Here is a 21,996-nt window from a genome sequence, read left to right on the forward strand (position 1 = left end):
CTGGTTTAGCAGAAAAACAAGATATTGTTATAAAATGTGGAGCTGTTGAGATCCATAAATAAACCAATCAACACGTTTACTTCCTCTCCCTGCAATAAGAGATGCTAATCTTTTGTTTTAGTCTTGTCACGTTGAGAAAACTTGCACCCACTCCATCACTGCATTATTCTGATTGATACTGTATCACAGTTACAGTACATACATATGCTATATTACCAAAAATATTGGGACGCCTACCTTTACACGCACATAAACTTTAATGGCATCCCAGTCTTAAGCCTTGTACACACCGCCGGTTTTCTGGGCAAGAAAACTGCTGGCAGAGCTTTTTGCTGAGAAAACCGGTCGTGTGTATGTTTTCTCGTCGAGAAAACTGCCAGGAATCTCGCCGATAAAAATAGAGAACCTGCTCTCTATTCTCTCGTCGGGATTTACGTCAAGCCTGTTTCCCAACGAGAAAACTGTGTGTGTGTGTGTATACGGCTACAAGCTTACCTGTCCTCCTGTAAGCCCGCGAATGCTCGATGAGACTTCGACGCATGCGCGGTAGCTTGTGTAGCGCCCCCTTACTTTTCAGTATGGGCGCTACGCTAGAGTAAGTTGGAATGGGAGGATTAGTTTACTCCCATTCACGGTTTGTGAAAATTTAGGCTGTTGCCAATTTTCAGAATTTGTCCTGTGGGTCAGTCTGCGCTCCGGGTGGCAGCTGGCGCTAGAGGGGTTCTGACAGACCCACCTTCTCTCACCAGCCAATCAGAGAAGCTCTTCCCTCGTTGGGCATGCTGGGAGGAAGATAGATCTGGGCAACCGCCTTTTGGCCGCTCTGTTCTGTGTGGGGCCCGAGTTCCAGGTGCGGCACCCACCTTCAGGGTGCGCGCATCCATGGGCCCCGCCACCGTGGCCTGCTTTACTGAGGTCATGCACCATGCAGAGCCTCATCCCAACCAAGAGAGGGGCCCCAGCGACTGGCTGGGTCCCAGCCTTCTACTGAGAGGATCCTAAGCCGGGAGCTGTGCGATGGGGGATTGGCTCGGGAGAACCTAGAACCAGAGGTTGTCCAGGAGGCCTAGACGAACCATCGGGGATCCGGTCACCACACTGTATGACAGGTATGCTTAAGCTGTCAGTGGGTGACACTATCTGAACTGACTGGGGGGATTCATTTAATCTAATTTCACAAATCTCAAGTTGTCGAGCCTGTGGCAGAGGCCTGTTCCTCCCAGTGATTCTTAAGTGGCGCTCCGGCTGCCAGGTCTGTGATAGACGCCTGTCCGGGGGCACTCTACCCACCCTGATTATGGTGGCGACGAATTGTGTTACATTATTGCTGAGAGCAGGCTTGCTCTCTTTCATATCCAAGGCCTGATACTAAAGTTCCTCTACGCTCATCAACTTTTCTCTATTGTGTGTCATGTTGATGTTGGCCATGTTAGGAATAAAGCATTGAAAACTCAATTGACGTCTGGACACTTGCTTTTTTATTCACACTCACAGCTATTACCCCTAGACCAAGTCAAGAAGGTAACTTAAATAGGCCGATCCCAAACTAAACAGCGGCTCCTTCGGGGGTGAGCGCTACACTTACAAGAGTAATGTAGGGAGAAGCAAGATGGCATCGAATTCGACGAACACATGCTCATCGTGTTGATGACGTCACTGCGTTTTTTCCATTCAAACGAATGGCGGTTCTTTTGAATGTGCCGTGTGTACACAAGAAAAGCTTGCCAGGAATCTCGTTGGGAAAACTGAAGTTTTTTTCCCCCGACGAGATTCCCGGTGATCTGACGATCTGGTTCCGGCTATCGAGATGGTTCCTGTAAGGACTACGCAGGGTGTAGGGTTAGCGGCGTGCTGACGTCATCGCGTACCGTGCCAGTCCCGGAAGCTACGGGCTGTGATCGAGAGCCGGCCGGTTCGTGTTACAATTTATATCGCCTATTTACATTCATCTAACTGTAAGTGCAATTTTAATCTTTTAATAAAAACATTTTGTACGGGTTACACTATGGAAGTGTTTTCTTGTTCCACATGGGCCATCTGAATACCTGCTGAGGTGGACGTGAGAGCTGAATATTAGGGATAATGCTTCCCGCCGAGATGCAAAGACCCAGGGCTGTGAAACAAGCCATAAAGCATGTGTGATCTCCCTTAATCAGGAGATCATACAGTCTGGTAAGCGGCTAGTACCTGGTGGTGGAGGATTCCTTTACTCATTCACTCTTTCCTGGGTGTTATTCATCTGTCACCGTGGACTTTTTTTATATGAAATTTACATCTTGGGAGATCCCCTTATGTTTGGAACTTTACCTTTGCTGTGGACATCTCAACGTGTTTTTACCATTCAGGGGCAATTTACCCACAATCTTAATCACATATATATTTTAAGAGTGTATAGTGAGCACAAGGTATTACACAGGTGTGTGCGGATATTCACTGAAGTTCTGTGAAGGAGACAGAAGACATTTTTCTCCACTTAAATTTAAAAAAAAAATTGTATATACATATATACACCATCACATTTTTCATTTTTTGCGCAGCTTTATATATATTCTTTGCTATTCTGGTGTGTGTGTCTCACTTGAAAGTTGCAGCATCTTATATTTTATTTATTTATTTTTTGAGGTACAGCGCATTTTTCCATTTAGTTACTCTAGGAGAGCTGGACAGAGCCATAGGAGATCATTAACCCACCAGCAGGACCGGTATCTGCTCCTTTGTGCAAGGAGGAACAGGATGAGTACTGCCAGAGCCCTACAAAATGACCTCCAGCAGGCCACTGGTGTGAATGTCTCTGACCAAACAATCAGAAACAGACTTCATGGGGGTGGTCTGAGGGCCCGACGTCCTCTAGTGTGCTCTGTGCTCACTGCCGGACACTGTGGAGCTTGATTGGCATTTTCCATTGCACACCAGAATTGACAGGTCCGCCACTGGTGCCCCATTCTTTTCACAGATGAGAGCAGGTTCACCCTGAGCGTGTGTGACAGACGTGAAAGGACAAAAAACACAAACTCCTGCGTACAAGTGGGATCCTTGATGATTGATCAAATGTCTACATACAGTTCTCTTTAGATGTAAAAAAAAAAACCCCGTAGTAACAGAGGCCTTGCTGCCCTTCATGGATGGGGGAATCCTGATAGAAGACAAAAAGGGAGAAAGAAAGGCGCACCAGCCTCGTGTACTACCGTTTGGCAAATTTTAATGAAAAATTAAAATAATGAAAACTACTCACAAACAAAGAATGATAAAAGGCTTGTCAAACGATAAGACGTGAAAGGGTCTGGAGAAGCCGTGCAGAACTTTATGCTGCCTGTAACATTGTTCAGCATGACCGGTTTGGTGGTGGGTCAGTGATGGTCTGTCGAGGCAAATCTATGGAGGCACGCACTGATCTCTAAATGCTACACAATGGCACCCTGACTGCCATTAGGTTTTGGGATGAAATCCTTGGACCCATTGTTAGACCCTACACTGGTGCAGTGGGTCCTGGGTTCCTCCTGGTGCACGACAATGCCCGGCCTCATGTGGTGAGAGCATACGGCCAGTTCCTGCAGGAGGAAGAAATTGATACCATTGAATGGCCCCCACGCTCACCTAACCTAAATCCCAAAGAACACCTCTGGGACATTATGTTTCGGTCCATCCGGTGCCGCCAGGTTGCACCTCAGTCTGTTCAGGAGCTCAGTGATGCTCTGGTCCAGATCTGGGAGGAAATACCCCAGGACACCATCCGTCGTCTCATTAGGAGCATGCCCTGATGTTGTCAGGCATGCATACAAGCATTTGGGGGCCGTACAAACTACTAAGGACCATTTTGAGTTGTTGCAATGAAATTTCAGCAAAATGGACTAGCTTGCTGCATAATTTTTTCACCTTGATTTTCCGGGGTGTCTTTGAATTCAGCCCTCTGTAGGTGGATAATTTTCATTTCCATTAAATGATGTGCCATTCTTTCATTCCTAACACATTACCCAGTCCATATCAGTATAGATATCCAGCATGAGATTTTTTGCCCATTAAGATCTGATATGTTTTCAAAGTGTTCCTTTATTTTTTTTTAGCAGTTTATAATAAAATATAAATTACTATATATCTTAAATATTTTTTTCCAATCAAAAAGTAGCAACAAATCATAACATGAAGGGGTACAGGAGTATAAAGAGATATAAAGGTGTGAGACTTCAACAGGGCTTTCAAATCTCATTCAACACTGTTCTGTGTATTGATGCGATTCTGCTGAATATTCTCTCTCTGGACTCTGATGTTCATTATCCATCGCTGTCTTTTAACAGACACAAGACGCAAGAACCCTGAAGAGAAATGAAAAGATTGACGAGAGGCTTCTTCTCTAGTATGCTGCTGTCACAGATTGCTGGACCCAACAAACAAAGGCAATAATAGCTGGAAATTGATACACTAAATAGTGGAGTGAGAGGGCAGAACTCCTTCACCCTTCATAAACATTCATTTTTTGTCTTACTCAAACACATTTATTACACAGCTGGTAGAGCCATTTCATTTCCAGACTGTTGTTATTATACAAGTGGGTTTTATGCTGCCCCTAGGAGATGTTATGCTTTACTTCACTGACTGAGTTACTCTCGTTTCCATCTATTATTCAGTACAACACTGTTATATGCAAATTGATTTCAGCCTTTGGGTTCTTTTAGTTTACCTGTAGATGTATCTTTAGCCCTCTTGATGTTCTCTTGAATTTAAAGCTGTAGTAAACACCACTTGCACACTTGTAGGGTAAGGATCCTGGCGTAGTTTCCCAGTTTCACCACTAGATGGCCCATTGCTAAATTTGGGGTAAATGTGGGCCCTGTCCCTGAAAGGGTAGGGGGCCTTGGGTAAGGGATATAGAGATCTCAGGTGAGTGCAGAATGAAGCAGACAGTGTGTGGGACTGCTCCCTATGTTTTTATGTCAGGAGGCCTAGAGGCACAGCACCATGTAAGCAGGAAGAAGTTTCTTTATAGTTTCCCCTAAGACCCCTTTCACACTGGGGCACTTTGCAAGTGCTATAATGTTAAAAATAGCATCTGCAAAACACTCTGAAAGAGCCGCTGCTGTGTCCCCAGTGTGAAAGCCTGAGGGTCTGGTATGGATTTTAAGGGGAACCCCTGCCCATTCACATAAGGGGGGGGGGGCGGGTTTCTGGGGTTCCTCTTGTTAAAGGGGGCTTCTAGATTCTGATAAGCACCCCATCTGGAGACCCCCACAATCACCGGGCAGACCTGAAGGGATTTTGGGGGGGAACCACCACAATTTTTTTTTAAATGTTGGTGTGGAGTTCCTCTTAATAATACTAATACCAGACCCGAAGGGCCTGGTATGGACTGGGGCGGGGGGGACAGTTTTTTAAAATAATTTGTTGTGTATATTGCCGGATTCGACAATACATTACAGCTGCAGGCAATTTTAAATTACATTTTTTCCTTTATAAATGTAATTTTGCTGTGGTACTGTTATAAACATGGGAAAGATGTGCTACTTTACAGGCAGACTAAGGGGGCCCCCCAGGCATGATTTTTAAAGGAATATTTTATTTTTGTTGTTTTACTTCAAGCATTATTAAAATCAATGCCCCTGAAAAAACAGCATTTTTTGCATTGATACATGTCCCTAGGGCAGGACCGGGACGCAATACACTTTTTATGGCAATAACTTGCATATAAGCCTTTAAAATTAAGACTTGGGGCCAGATTCAGGTAGAAGATACGACGGCGTATCTCCAGATACGCCGTCGTATCTCTGAGTGTGAGGCGTCGTATCTTGGCGCCTGATTCAAAGAATCAGATACGCCAGAATTTCTCCTACGCCGTCGTATCTTAACTGCATATTTACGCTGGCCGCTAGGGGCGTGTACGCTGATTTACGCCTAGAATATGTAAATCAGCTAGATCCGCCTATTCACGAACGTACATCCGGCCGTCGCAGTACAGATACGCCGTTTACGCAAGGCTTTTTCCGGCGTAAAGTTACCCCTGCTATATGAGGAGCAGCCAATGTTAAGTATGGACGTCTGGACCGCGTCAAATTTTCCGTTGATTACGTTGTTTGCGTAAGTCGTTCGCGAATAGGGCTGTGCGTCATTTACGTTCACGTCGAAAAGCATTGGCTTTTTGCGGGTTAATTTGGAGCATGCGCACTGGGATACTTTCATGGACGGCGCATGCGCCGTTCGGAAAAAGCGTAATTTACGTGGGGTCACAATAAATTTACATACAACACGCCCACATCTTCCACATTTGAATTTAAGCGGGCTTACGCCGGCCTATTTACGCTAAGCCGCCGCAACTTTGCTTTGTGAATACTGCACTTGCCTGTCAAAGTTGCGGAGGCGTAGCGTAAATAGGATACGTTACGCCCGCACAAAAATACACGCTCCCTACGTGAATCTACCCCTTGATTTTTCACGTTTGTGTTCCATAGACTTTAACAGTGTTCCTGTGTTCGCACACATTTTTTGTCTGTTCGCATGTTCTAGTGCGAACCGAACCGGGGGTGTTCGGCTCATCTCTAATCTTTATGTAGAGCAACAATTATTTTTTTCAGATACACAGAGAGTTCTTTTCCATGTTGAACTTCCAGTATGAGAGAGTGAGAGCGATAACACCAAATTTAACACACCTGCTTGCCATTCACACCTGGGACCTTGTAACACTAACGAGTAACATGACACTGTGGAGGGAAAATGGCTAATTGGGCCCAATTTGTGAGGGGTGTACTCACTTTTGTGAGATACTGTATATATACATGTGGATCCGGCCTACCAGTCAAATGCCCGAGGTCCCCTATGGCCAGTCAGGGCATGGCTACAGGGGTACTTTGGTGTTAGGGATTGAGCTTAAAGTGGTTGAAAACCCTCACATATACCCAGTGAAGTGACTAGCATCAGATGATACACAGAAATTAAAGAAATCCTCCTACATGAGTTATACCTATTTATCTGCAGACAAGTCCAACATTTACACAGGAAGTGTAACACTGCAGATCTCAATGAGGACAGCTCTGAGCCCTGATTGGAGGGAAGCCACTCACCCCACCTCCTCACAGTAAACGGAGAACATGCAGTGTGATTAATACAGTGACATTATATATTCCTGATCGCTGCCATTACTAGTAGAAATTAATAAATAAAAATTCCAGTATACTGTAGTTGAAGGTAAATTTAAAGAAAAATGGATAAGAAAATGGTATGGTGTATGGCCAGCTTAAAGGAGTTGTAAAGGAATTATTTTTTTTTTTTGCTGAAATGACTGTTTAGAGACATAATAGTTAACTGATTCCTTTTAAAAATTATAAAAAATAGATAAAATCAATCATATAATGTACCTGTAGTTTCAGTTTTTGCATGTTTCCTGCTTCTCTGCTGCACATAGCCAATACAGGGCAGTGATGGTTTGGAAAACGAAACTGATTGGTGTTGAGGGGTTTTAGACACACAGTAATCACACCTCCTTGATTAGTGACCACAGAGAGAAAACTCCCATGACTTTTTTCATCAGGAAACAGGCAACCAGAAAGTGTTCAGAACAGAGAAGGATTACAGCAACATCAGAGCAAAAACGAACAATGAGGACATGAAACCAGGACTGCAGTAAGGTAAAGGAAGCTATTTAGCTAAAAAAAAAAAAAAATCCTTTAGTGTCCCTTTAAGGCTACCTTTTTAAATGCTTTTTAACTGATGTTTTATATTTGTCCCTACTGTATATTCTCCTTGTTTTACAAAAAGATGTCCTGGAAAAAAATAAAACAATGTGGAATAATAAAAAAAAGACATTTAAACATTTAAAACATGATCAAGGATTCTCAGGGCACTGTGGTTGTGCTAAAAAGATGGCTTAAAGGAAGCTACTACTTTTTAGTTGGCTTTTTTCTGATTAAAAACACTCAGTTGGAGCTACTCAGTTGTGATAGAGATGACTTATGTTTAGAGTTCTTCAACTAACACTAGAATCAATGATATTTTTTCTCTACTCCTGTTGTTTCTTAAGGATAGGATGTGATTGGAAATCCTTTCTAGTAGTAGGCAACAATACAAAAGTTTATATTTACAGTATGTTCTAAACCTTGTCAATGCTATCTGAAAAAAAGGAAAAATTGGGTCTGAGTGAAAGACTTCTGCATAAAGGCCAATTTGTCTTGGATGCCAAGCACATGCCAGTGTTAAAGTGATACTAAACACACAATGTATGTGGATGATGGCACTGTAGTTATTTTAATACAAAAAACTAAATCTAAGTACCTTCTTCCTGAGCGATATACAGCTGTCACATGACCCAATTTTTTATCAGCCTGTCTGCAGGAAAACATAAGCTGGAGGAGGATTTTCTAGTCCTTTGCTGCTGGTCACATGTTGAAAAAAACAAACAAACAGCCTTTGTGTAGCTTGTGTTGTAAAAAAAAGTCTCGACCAATGCAGGATCTTGACCGCGTCACTTCCGGTGTGGCTCCGTCACTCAAAAGGCTGACGGCAGGGCCTTACTGCGCATGTGCAATTTCACGGGTCTTTACAGCGCATGCACGGGAGCTAGCCAAGGTCAAAATCATTATGGTCTTGAGTGGGCAGGCAGGTGGAGGAGGAGAGATGCTTGAACGTACGTAAAAGAACTGTACTTGGACTATGCATGGGATCCCACCCCCCCTCCAAGCTCCGCTCTATTTCCCCCTGCAACCAACTCTCTGCCTCTGCCCGCTCCCTCGAGTCCAGGTTGCTCCATTGATAGCAATGGTGCATTGATGGCACATGTGAGGCTGCATTGATATGGACTGGTGAGGCTGCATTGATGGCAATTGTGGGGCTGCAGATAGGCATTGATCAGGCTGCATATGGGCACTGACCTTTATTTTTTTTCAAAGTTCCTTATTTCAAATAAATAAAAAAAATCCTGAAACTTCCCTCCTAAAGTGAAGGTGCGTGTTATACACCTGTGTGTGTTATACGCCGATAAATACGGTATCTATCACTGTATACATTGATAGAATTTGGCTGTCATTTTTGATTGTCATTTACCTGTTGTGAGAATTATTTCAACCGAGTCTTGGCTGTTTATCCGGGGCTTGGCTGATTGATACCTTTTTAGGTCTCTTCTTTTGGAGGGCTGGAAAGTTCACAGGGTTAAGGCTGCACAGAAGAACGTGTAATTATAAGCAACCCCCAAGGAGGCAGTGCTACGTTTGGAACACAGAGTAAACTAAAGTAATAAACAGTTTTAAATTGTCACACAAATATATATTTGAAATCAAATCTTTATTATTTTTTGGGCAATAATATGGCGTGGGTGGATTTCTTCCAATCACAGCCTGTGGCTTAGAATAAGAGGTTAGTGAAGCCTCCATCAATCTACATTGCAATATCCCATCCCATTGTGTTTAGCTGGTTAGTGGGCATGGAGGAGGAGGGAGGAAGTGGGCTGTCATTTACCACTGTGTATACACCCTCATGTGTGACTCTATAGTCACATGGGCTGCTCAGATGTGATAGGGAGGAAATGCTCAGCATAGAAAATCACTGAAAACTGAGCATGTGCAGAGTTGCTACCACTGATCTGAAAAATCCCTAGCTGTATTATCGACTTGGACAGAAGAGGGAGATAGAGAACAGCAGGATCAGACAGATTTTTTGCAGAAAACAGAAAACTAATCTCATAGTGACTGAGTGAGAAGCACTGTAATACAGCATTTATTGATGTTTTTTATGATGTGAGTTTAGTGACACTATAAAGCATATGTGAACCCTTACCTTACCGTAAAAAGCAACCCATTCAGTATAAAAACATATGTAGCGCCTGGTTACTTTCCAGAACCCGTACTAGGTTAAATTTAGAGGGGGTCAGAGAGTTAGGTAACTCTGACCATGTTAATTTGTCCAAATTTAGGCCTCTGTCTCAGCTTTGGCTGTGCTGTGGGCTCATTCTGTCGTTTCTGGGGTGCTGATCACACCCCAGGTCGACAGGTGGCAGCAGTGGAGTCAAGGATTGGGTGCTCTTACCCAGCAGCCTCGAGTTTGCCTCGCTGTGCATGCTGGGGGAGGGTATTTATGGGACAGATGCCATTGGTCTGGGTCTTCTTCTTCAAGTGTGGCGTCCACCTTCAGGGTAACCACGGCGAAATGGCCTTCCAGGCCGGGGTGTGCGTGCCATGCGGTGCTCCTGGCTCCGGGACCACGTTGGTCCGAAGCATCTGAGCTGTGACTGGGCCCCAGTGATCGACTGGGTCTCCAAATCTAAGAAGGTCCCAAGCGTTAGTCCTAAAATAGGAAGCTGTTCAGTGGAAAGTCTGCCTGAGGAGTGCCAAGAGAGGCTGGCGATCCAAAAGGGTTTCGACCATCCACCAGGGATCAAAGTAACCGGGTACTGAGAGGCTGGACGCCGGTCACCTATCAGTCGGTAACCTACCAAACTACCTGAAGGAGATCCAGGTGCCAAGTCTGCTAAGGAGAATTACCTCCGCTGTTTCAACCATAGGGAGAGTCTATGGCAGAGACTTTTTCCCCCAAGTTCCGAATGACATTCTGACTGCCAGGCTGGTGAGAGAGGCCTGTGCAGGTGCACTACACCCACTCAAGCTGGAGTGGTGAAAAAGAGAGTGTCGTTGGAAGCAAGACTGTTTCCCTGTTACTCGCACCTGAATCTGCTATTTCCATTTCTACTAAAGCTCTACTCTTCACCAAGTTTTATTGTTTTTATCCGGCTGGGTAATAAAGAGCACATTACTACACATTCCATTACTGCAACTTTCACCAAATACCCCTAGACGGCAGAGAAACGCGAGGTAACATGCCACCCAAAACAAACCAGCAGCTCCTTCAGGGGTAGTGCTGCACATATATAAATACTTTTTTGTATAAGTGATCGTATACCCTTTGTTCTCAACTGCATAAAAAGCTTAGAGGGGTGGAGGTGGTGAAACAGCAGTACACTGATCTTCCCAGTGAATGGCTGTGCAGGGGTGGGGCATGTCAGCACAGGTCTGATCACTGGAGGACAGGCAGGCTGTTCTCCCAGCACAGTCAGAAAACGTACCACGCAGAGATGGATGTGCTCTTTTGCTTAGCATGGTCGGGTTAAAATAGGAAAGCAGAGGGACTGGCAGGAGCACCAGGTCACACAAAGGAAGAAATACAAAGAGAACAGTATATTTTCTAACACAGGTACAACTGACACATATCAGGAATATCAAATGTTGGGGTTACATACTCTTTAGTTCTTTATCAGCTCCCCTTACAGAGAAGCTTATTTATATTTGCTTATTTAGACTGTTTTGTAATCTACCAAGAGAATTAGAATGTAAAAAATATGCATTTGTCATCCCAGTACCAGGAGAAAGCATGTAATACATTTCAGTGAAAGATAAATGTTAAAATTCCCCTTTTCCAGGACACACATATATTACCGGAGGCTAGCAGCTCGATTTCTCTTTTATAATTGCATGCAATTAAATTCACATGCATAATATACCTCTAATGTGCTGAGAGATAGGATGTACTCACAGGACAGTATATTATGCTGCCTTTTCTGCGTAATTGTCTCTTCATTCAGCGCTTTCCTCTTGTGTGTACATGATCGGGTTTATATATCAGACGTACTATATGTTGGAGGAAACGTGAGTAAAATTGCATATACAGTACTGAAGTTGGTGGTTCTGGATAAAGCCAAAGTACAAAAGCTTGGTGGTTGTCTAATAAAGTATAGTTTTTAATAATTCTAATGATTATAAGAATTCCCCAGTATAAAGGATCAACACATCAAAATCTTTAGAATTAAGCTCCAGGCAGATTTGAAGTGACGTTAGAGTTGAAAAAAAAAAAAATGTAGCCACTTGCTGTGTGCAGGATCACGTATATATTGTGATTCTGCATGTCTGCCTGAAGGGGGCGTGCTGCTTCTCTGTGATTATTCACAACAGAAGCTGATCTGAGCCGAGCCCTCAATGTCCTCCGGCACCTGTTGATCGTCAGTAAACAGCAAAGAATGGGGATCTGCCTATGTAAACAAGACAGATCGCTGTTCTGACGGGGGGGGGGATTCTGTGTTCCTTCAAAGCAGGGACTACAATCAATCTCTTCTCCTACTAAAAGCAGCAATACAGTACACATAAACACTGTCTAGGCACACTGTTGACCCTTTAATCGCCCTAGATGTTTACCCCTTCCTAGCCAGTGTCATTAGTACAGTAGGGATGAGCTTCGTATTCGAGTCGAACTCATGTTCGACTCGAACATTGTATGTTCGATCGTTCGTCGAATTACGAACGTTTTGGGCCGTTCGCGCCAAATTCGAGTTACGTTTCACAGCCCATAATTCACTGTGGCATTACAGTGCATTGCTGGCTGATGATTGGCCAAGCATGCACTATGACCTGCATGCTTGGCCAATCACAGCTTGCAAAAAACTGAGAGCCATAATTGGCCAAAGCCAGGGTGGCTTCAGCTAATTATGGCTCAGGGGGTTTAGTACACGCTATAAAAGGCCGCCTGCAGGTCGGCCTTGTGTAGTGTGTTGCGGTGGTTAAGAGAGAACAGAGAGAGTGTCATTTTTTGCAGGTAGATAGAGCAGGCAGGCAGGCAGGCTAGTCAGTTAAAGTTACAGTGTGTAGAGGATATATATACATCCCAGGTGTTGTACATATATTTATACACTGTATAGTTTAGCTAGATCAGTTCTTCCTAATTTACTGGCAGGCAGGTGATTGTGCTAGCTGCAGTATTCTCACGTGGTGTATTGCCTGTGTCCTCTGTAGTTTGCACCTAAAGCTACTTGATGTGTACTGCACATGTGCTCTGTATTTTGCACCTAAAGCTACTTGGTGTGTACTGCACGTGTGCTCTGTTGTTTGCACCTAAAGCTACTTGGTGTGTACTGCACGTGTGCTCTGTAGTTTGCACCTAAAGCTACGTGGTGTGTGTACTGTCTGTGTCTGTACTATTTTTCTCAATGATTTTCATTCATATTGCAGGGACCAGACATTACATTAAAGCCGCAAGCAGTTTTAAATTACTTTTTTCTTATAGTAATCTCATTTTGTGCAGGGACAGTTCTAAACATGTGCCACTTCACAGGCATACTATAGACACCCAGCAGGTACGATATTTAAAGGAATTTTTCATTTTTGTTTTTAATTTAAGCATCATTAAAATCACTGATCCAGAAAAAACGGCAGTTTTTAAAACTTTTTTTCTATTGATACATGTTCCCTGGGGCAAGACCCGGGTTCTCAAAGACGTTTTACGACAATAACTTGCATATTAGGCTTTAAAATTAGCACTTTTGAATTTTAAAACGTTCGAGTCCCATAGACGTCAATGGGGTTCTAAATGTTCATGCGAATGGTCAGTCCGTTCGAAGGTTCTGGTGCAAACCGAATGGGAGGGTGTTCGGCTCATCCCTATAGTACAGTGATAGTGTATATTTTTAGCACTGACCACCGTATTAGTGTCATTGGTTCCCAAAAAGTGTCAGTTAGTGTCCGATCCAATATCGCAGTTCTGCTATAAGTCACTGATCGCCGCCATTACTAGAATTAAAAAAATAGAAATTCCATAAATATATCCCATAAATTGCAGATGCTATAATATTCACATAAACTAATCAATACCGTATACACATATTGGCCCAAATTTATGAAAGAATTTTATTTTTTTATTTTTTTTATTGGATATGTTTTATAGCAGAAAGTACAAAATATTGTTTTTTTTTTCAAAATGTTTCAAAATTGACACATTTTCTTTTTGTTTATAGCGCAAAAAAAACTGTGGTGATTAAATAACACCAAAAGAAAGCGCTATTTGTGGGGAAAAAAATCTCATATAATAAATTTATGTACAGTATTGCATGACCACGGAATTGTCAGTTAAAGTAACGCAGTGCCATATCGCAAAAAGTGGCCTGGTCCGAAAGGGGGGTAATCCTTTTGGAGGTCAAGTGGTTAATCTGTGGCCCGGAAGTCCTTACATATTTCTATGTATTTTTAATCTATGAATTTTTATTGAATGTTTTGCCACTGATGTACTGCATTTACGTGTCTCTATGTATCTTGGAACAGTTTGTCTACCTCTGCCTTTCTTTGGATAAAAAATAAACTCCATTCAAATGTATACTTAAAGGGCTTGTAAAGCTTTGCGTTTTTTCACCTTAATGCATCCTATGTTTGCCCACAAGATAACCCCCTTGGGAGAGCGCTTCCCAGAGGGGGGTTAGCACTTGTGGGGAGGAGCCGAGACAGCCACCGAGGGACCCCAGAAGACCAGGATCGGGGCCACTCTGTGCAAAACGAGCTGCACAGTGGAGGTAAGTATGACCTGTTTGTTATTTAAAAAAGGAACCTTTACAATCCCTTTTTATATAGTAAATGGATGTGACCTGACACACACTATAATAAAAGTAGGACACATGGCGGCCTCCATCCCTAAATTTGTTATATAGAAGAGAGGAGTTTGTGGGACTTTAAATGAGGGAGCGCCATGTAAAAAGAAATACCATAAAAAGTTAATTACAGTACATGATTTATTTTTACAATCTTATATACATGTCAAATATTTTGTATCAAATAAATAGGTAGTCACAAGGCTTACTCTAGATATGCTGCTACATAGCATGCAATACAGAAATAAAATCATAGACATGGCAGATATATGTAATAAAATCGGTAAGTATGTGGAATATGAACAGATGATTTTTGGCATCTGGGAGCACTCTACGCGTTTCCTGGCATTTCAGCCAATCATCAGGAGTGTTTTTAGGACAGTATACTGGAAATGAGAATAAACAGAAATAAATGATGATGCATGAAAAGTGGGGAAGTACAGGGACTGTCCAACAAAATGGAAATAGTTGGGAAACTTACTATGCCACCACAAGACCCGGTCCGGTATCTGCCAAGGAAAGAAGGGGGGTCCGGGCAGGATGTCTCCCCCGGGGTTGAGACGGGGAACCCATGAGAACGAGGAACAGTGCCCGGAGTAAGACACGGTGGTCACAGCCTGATCCAAAATGTTATGTGTGCACGTAAAGTGCATAGTGTACCTAAAACAATGTATCAAAAATAAATAAGTAAATAAAAAATAATTGAAAAGAGGGGGTAAGGAAATATCAATGTGTTCCCATAAGGGGAATGCATGGGAAAGTGTGCATATTGGCATTTAGCAATACTGCTACTTATAAATTTCCTATGCATTACCAGACTAATTCCTAACCTTTGTTCATTGTTTCTATACCAGTGTTTAGCCACATTGCTATTAGATCTCTTTCCTACCTTTGAATATATCCCTACATTATTAATCCCCATTGCTACCAGACCAATTCCCAACCTTTGTTTATTGCTCCTATACCAGTGTTTGGCAACACTGTTATTAGATCACTTTTTTTTTTTGAACATATCCCTGCATTTACTATTTTTCCATGTACTATTTTTGGTCTACTACTGATATTAGACTAATTTCCTCATTTTTTTACTGCCCCTTTATCAGTGTTCAGCAACACTGTTATTAAACCCCCTTCTTTTTTCAATAGACCCCCTTAGCTACTACTTTACCATGTATCATATCTGACCCATTATTGCTACCAGACCAATTCCCAACTCCTTGTCTGGTGTGGTCTGTTTTTTTTGGGGGGGGCCTGGGTGGTTTTTCTGGCTCCGGGGTTGCGATGCGCAGCAGTCCGGCCCCTCCCCCCACCCTTTGGTGGGGGTTGGCGGTCGGCCTCCTGCGCATCGGCGTCATGCTCTGATGCTGTATTAACAGCGTCACTAACATCACTTTGATGTTTATTTACATCTTTGACCATACAGGCTGGGCGGGGAACCCACTGCTGATGGTTCACCATACGCAGCTGGTATTTCCCTCCCCGCCTTCCTTGTGCTAAATGGTCAATTAGGCATGATGTTGATGGGGGCCCCACCTGGGAATGGAGGTATATAGTTGCCTTGGAGTGGCTGGTGGTTCATTTGCTTGACTCAATCACTAGGAACAACACATCTGATCCTGCACACAGGTCACCCTCTCTTTTTGGGAGCCTAGTCACCATTCTATGGTATGTTTTTTTCTCCCCTGTCTGGCTCTCTTCTTTGCACACTTTCCCATGCATTCCCCTTATGGGAACACATTGATATTTCCTTACCCCCTCTTTTCAATTATTTTTTATTTACTTATTTATTTTTGATACATTGTTTTAGGTACACTATGCACTTTACGTGCACACATAAAATTTTGGATCAGGCTGTAACCACCGTGTCTTACTCCGGGCACTGTTCCTCGTTCTCATGGGTTCCCCGTCTCAACCCCGGGGGAGACATCCTGCCCGGACCCCCCTTCTTTCCTTGGCAGATACCGGACCGGGTCTTGTGGTGGCATAGTAAGTTTCCCAACTATTTCCATTCTGTTGGACAGTCCCTGTACTTCCCCACTTTTCATGCATCATCATTTATTTCTGTTTATTCTCATTTCCAGTATACTGTCCTAAAAACACTCCTGATGATTGGCTTAAATGCCAGGAAACGCGTAGAGTGCTCCCAGATGCCAATAATCATCTGTTCATATTCCACATACTTAACGATTTTATTACATATATCTGCCATGTCTATGATTTTATTTCTGTATTGCATGCTATGTAGCAGCATATCTAGAGTAAGCCTTGTGACTACCTATTTATTTGATACAAAATATTTGACATGTATATAAGATTGTAAAAATAAATCATGTACTGTAATTTACTTTTTATGGTATTTCTTTTTACATGGCGCTCCCTCATTTAAAGTCCCACAAACTCCTCTCTTCTATATTTACAATCCCTTTAACTCAAAAAAGTACCTTCTATTGCACTCAGGATCCTCCAAATCTCTAGTTTCCTTTATTTATTTTTGCTGTGAGAATGGCTATTTTAGTAGGGACAGGGCTTTGTTTCCACATGTCAGAGTCTCCAGCAAGGAGAACAGTGTGCAGCACAATAATCACATCACCAAATCACACTGAAACTCACAGTCAGAGGCAGCAGAACCTTGGCATAAATGCAGCTTTTTAGAGTTTTCTGCCCAGCCAGGAATGCCTAGGTACCCTCACATACAAGAATTGCACTGCTATTTTATAGAGGGATTCAAGACTATAGATACATTTTTCAAAGTGCTTCTTAGGCATAATTATTATTTCTAGATGTTCCCTAGAACACAGCAAATCTTTACTTTACACATGTAAATTTTTCGGGTTTTAAAAAATGAAGTTTCAACTTGATCATTAAAACGGCCTTGCCTACACACAATCGTGAAAAAAAATGCTCTAGCAAAGCGCGGTGACGTACAACGCGTACAACGGCACTATAAAGGGGAAGTTTCATTCGGATGGCGCCACCCTTGGGGCTGCTTTTGCTGATTTAGTGTCAGTAAAAGACGAATCGTGCTTTTCTGTCTGTTACAGCGTGATGAATGTGCTTACTTCATTACGAATGGTAGTTTTACCAGAACGAGCGCTCCCATCTCATAACTTGCTTCTGAGCATGCGTGAATTTTTCACGTTGTTAAAGCCCACACGCTTACCATTTTTTACAACCCGAAAAACAACAACGTTAAAAACGTTGGGAAAAAATAGAGCATGTTCGAATTTTTTTTTTGCCCGTTTTTCAGAACCCGAAAAATGCTCTGAAGCCCACACACGATCATTTTTAATGACATTTAAAAAAAACGAATTTTTTTACAACCCAAAAAATGATCGCGTGTATGCGGCATAAGAAAGCACAACATTAGAAATCCCTTTTTAAAATTCTAAACAGATTTCAAGTGCATATCAAGTGCGATTAATGGTGCATGCTCCATGTAACCCTCTACAGATTTTACACACTTGTTAATACACACCATCTGTCTGTTTTTAATTGCATTATTAAAATGAGGGTTGTAATTTCTCAACTCCTTCTGAAAATTTTAAATTGTCTGAATGGTCAAATTTATTGATCTGTATACTTGTCCTGGTCAGTGACAAAGAAAGTGTTGTGGTCATTGGATCAGCCTGACAGTCAGGCAACTAGCATTTTCAGAAATAGGTCAGTTATGACCTCCTACATAATTTGCTTGAAAAAGTTTTCTTTTAAAGGGACCCTGTCTTGTCCCTAAACTAACCAGATTTTAGTACCGTGCAAGAGAAAAGCAGTTATACCCACCTCCCCAACAACCCATGTGTCATACCTTCTCTACATTCCAGGGATGCAACCTTAGTCTGTGACATAGGCATTCAACATTTCCAGGAGTCTTTGATGTCTGTATTCCCCATAACATACCATGGTTCCATCTTTCGGCCCCTAGGGTTTTTTCTCTGGAACAACAGGACGTGGCAGGGGTGGCAAGCATCTGACACTGTTGTAAGTGTTGAACACAGAAGACACTGACGGAGGTTAGAAACTCTGAAAGAGGGGGTAGGTAGGAAACTCGAACCTCCAGAAAGGTGTGTTTAAGAGCTCTTCTTCTTCGAGGTACTGGTATCTTGATTTGTTTAGGGACCTGACAGGGTTCCTTTGAAAAATAGATCCAGTTTCTCATTTAGAGTCTCCTAGTATTCCAATGAATACCTATCGAAGTGCAAATATAGGAATTCAATGATCGTTCATCTTCTGAACGCAGCTAATGCCACTTACACACGATCAGTCCATCTGATGAAGCTGACTGATGGTTCGTCGCCCTACACACCATCGGTTAAAAAAACGATCGTGTCAGAACGCGGTGACGTAAAACACAAGGACGTGCTGAAAAAAACGAAGTTCAATGCTTCCAAGCATGCGTCAACTTGATTCTGAGCATGCATGGATTTTTAACCGATGGTTGTGCCTACTAACGATCGGTTTTGACCTATCGGTTAGGAATCCATCGGTTAAATTTAAAGCAAGTTTGCTTTTTTTTTAACCGATGGTTAAAAAACCGATGGCGCCCACACACGATCGGTTTTGACCGATGAAAACAGTCCATCAGACCATTCTCATCGGTTTAACCTATCGTGTGTACGCGGCTTTAGGCATGTGTCCCAGCCCTATGTAAGCAGGAATCGCCTCCCTCGATCTCGTTGTGGCTTTAAAAAATAGCCGATATATATGCTATGGAAAAGGGTAGCGCAATTATGCAAGGTAGAGAGGAGAAATTTAATAAAAAAATTAATACGATGATCCCTTTTTGTCTGCTCTAGGGAATATGGCTGTGCACTAGTGGAGGGGGAATAGAGGAGTTCCATTATTATTTTTTTGTTTGTGTGTTTGTCTGTTTGTCTGTTTTTTTTTCTGAGAATACTTTGGGACTATAAAATATGAATACTGATTCTAGAGACTTTGGGCCAGATTCAGAAAAGAGATACGACGGCGTATCTTCTGATACGCCGTCGTATCTCTGAGTGCGCTCGGTCGTATCTATGCGCCTGATTCAGAGAATCAGTTACGCATAGATATCCCTAAGATCCGACAGGTGTAAGTGTCTTACACCGTCGTATCTTAGGCTGCATTTTCAGGCTGGCCGCTAGGTGGCGCTTCCGTTTGTTTATCTGAGGAATATGCAAATTACTATTTACGTCGATTCAGAAACGAACGACCGCCCGGCGCTTTTTTTTTACGTCGTTTGCGTTCGGATTTTTCCGGTGTAAAGTTACCCCTGCTATATGAGGGGTATGTGCAGCGTATCCTATGTTAAGTATGGCCGTCGTTCCCGCGCCGAGTTTTGAAATTTTTACGTCATTTGCGTAAGTCGTTCGCGAATACGACTGGACGTAATTTACGTTCACGTCGAAAGCAATGACGTTTTGTGGCGGATTTTCGAGCATGCGCACTGGGATGTTTTCACGAACGGTGCATGCGCCGTTAAAAAAAAACATAAAATATGTGGGGTCAAGCCAAATTTAAATAAAACACCCCCCCAACATCCCCATTTGAATTACGCGGGCTTACGCCGGTCCACATAGGTTACGCCGCTGTAACTTAGGGCGCAAGTTCTTTCTGAATACGGAACTTGCACCCAAAGTTACGGCGGCGTAACGTATCTAAGATACGTTACACCGGCCGGACAGATACACCATTGTATCTGAATCCGGCCCTTTGTATACTTATTCTAAATTAGAACAGAACTGTGGTATAATATTTTTTGAGACGTGCATGCAATTGAATTATGTTTGTATGTTTGTATATATGTATTGTTTAAAATAAAATATAGGATAAAAAAAAAATGGCCATCCTTTGTTGTGTGAAAAAAGGCTTCCTCGCCATCTCGGTAGACGTACGTGGTCCTTACCATTTCTGCATGCCAGCTGTAAGCGCTGCTTTTTTATGTGACACTGAGGATGTCTGTAAGCCCTCATGCACACTGGGAATTTAAAAAAAGCTCTTCCTAGAGTCCCAAGTCTTGGAAAAAAAAATGGCAGAAAAAATGTGCTTTTAGCTGCGTTTTTCACAAACGTTATTTTTCACAAAACACACCCTACTGCTAATCTTTCACTTTCAAATGCCCACAAAACACACCCTACTGCTAATCTTTCACTTTCAAATGCCCATAAAAGATTATGGGCTCGATTTACTAAAACTGGAGAGTGCAAAATCTGGTGCAGCTCTGCATGCTAGCCAATCAGCTTTTAACTTCAGTTTGTTCAATTAAACCTTGACAAAAAACCTGAAAGCTCATTGGTTTTGCACTCTCCAGTTTTAGTAAATCAACCCCTACTTACAGTCTGAGTGGCATTTTTAACAAACAAAGGTGCTTTATTGTAATAGAAAGTCAGATAATACAGTATACCTCTTGACATGGTACAAAACAGGACATACAATAAGGAACATCCGCATACAGAAGATAGCCTAGATCAGGTATTGTAACAGGCCACATCATGACATTCAAAGAAAAACAACGGCAAATAGGGCAAGTCCACCAATGAATAAACCCCACACCACCCTCCCCAGAGGTCGCAGGAGACAAGACCCAGGGCCATTAGGAGGAGAACCAAGGAGCCCATACTTTTCATATTTCCACAGGCAACCACGATTAATGTAAGTGATTCTATACATAGGTAAGGCAGCCTCAATCTGTGTTTCCCAGGAGGAAAGGGATGGGGGGGAGGGACAATCCATTTCAAAAGTATCTCTTTCTTAGCGTAAAAAAAAAAGGTAAGAAATCAGTAATTTCAAATGATGCAGAAGTTGTGAATCCTCGTGCACCCCTAACAGGGCCAGCTCAGGTAGCATCTGGAGGGACAGCTGCAGCCTCGTGTTAAGTTCACGAAACACCTCTGACCAAAATCTCACTACAACAGGACAGTCCCAAAACATGTGGAGAAAGGTACCAACTTGAGTCCTACATTTAGGGCACATGGGATCTCTGGCCAGGAATATGCGATGGAGTTTTTGGGGAGTGTAATCAATTCTTTTTTTTATTCCATAAGTCTTTATTGAGTATATAATAGTGCAAAAGACAACAAGAAAATAAATTTTGAGCACATAAAATGTTCAACAGTTCAGAACAAAGAATTTTTACAGGTATGAGCAAAATAAAAGGAATGGTGTAGACATTATGCATATGAAATAAACTGAAGTTTGCTTGATGTATTGGTATAAGCAAAAAAAATTCATCCTTTAGTTTTGTACCTGTATTCAGGGTTTGGGAAGGGGAAGGATTGACCTAGGAGGGGGAGGGGGGGGGGGTAGGGGAAAAAAAAAAGAAAAAAAAAAAAAAAAAAAAGGAGAAAACAGAGAGAGAGAAAAAGAAAGACATGTGTAGCGCGTATGAGAGGAGAAAATCAGCTAAACCATCAATCTCAGAGTAGACAGATCTGAGGTTCAGGCATTACAAGTTATAGGTTTTGTATTCTGGGGTGCTTTTATACTCAAGCCATTTGTACCAAGTCGTATTAAATGTAGTAATCCGTTCCTGAGCAGTGCTAATGAGTTCTTCAATTCTTTCTATGTTAGTTAGCCTGCGAAACCACTCTTTCTTTGTTGGTGTGATAGTTGAACGCCAGTGGCAAGGAATACAGTGTCTAGCAGCGTTTATC

Source organism: Rana temporaria, chromosome 10 (assembly GCF_905171775.1).
Source record: "Rana temporaria chromosome 10, aRanTem1.1, whole genome shotgun sequence".
NCBI lineage: Eukaryota > Metazoa > Chordata > Amphibia > Anura > Ranidae > Rana > Rana temporaria.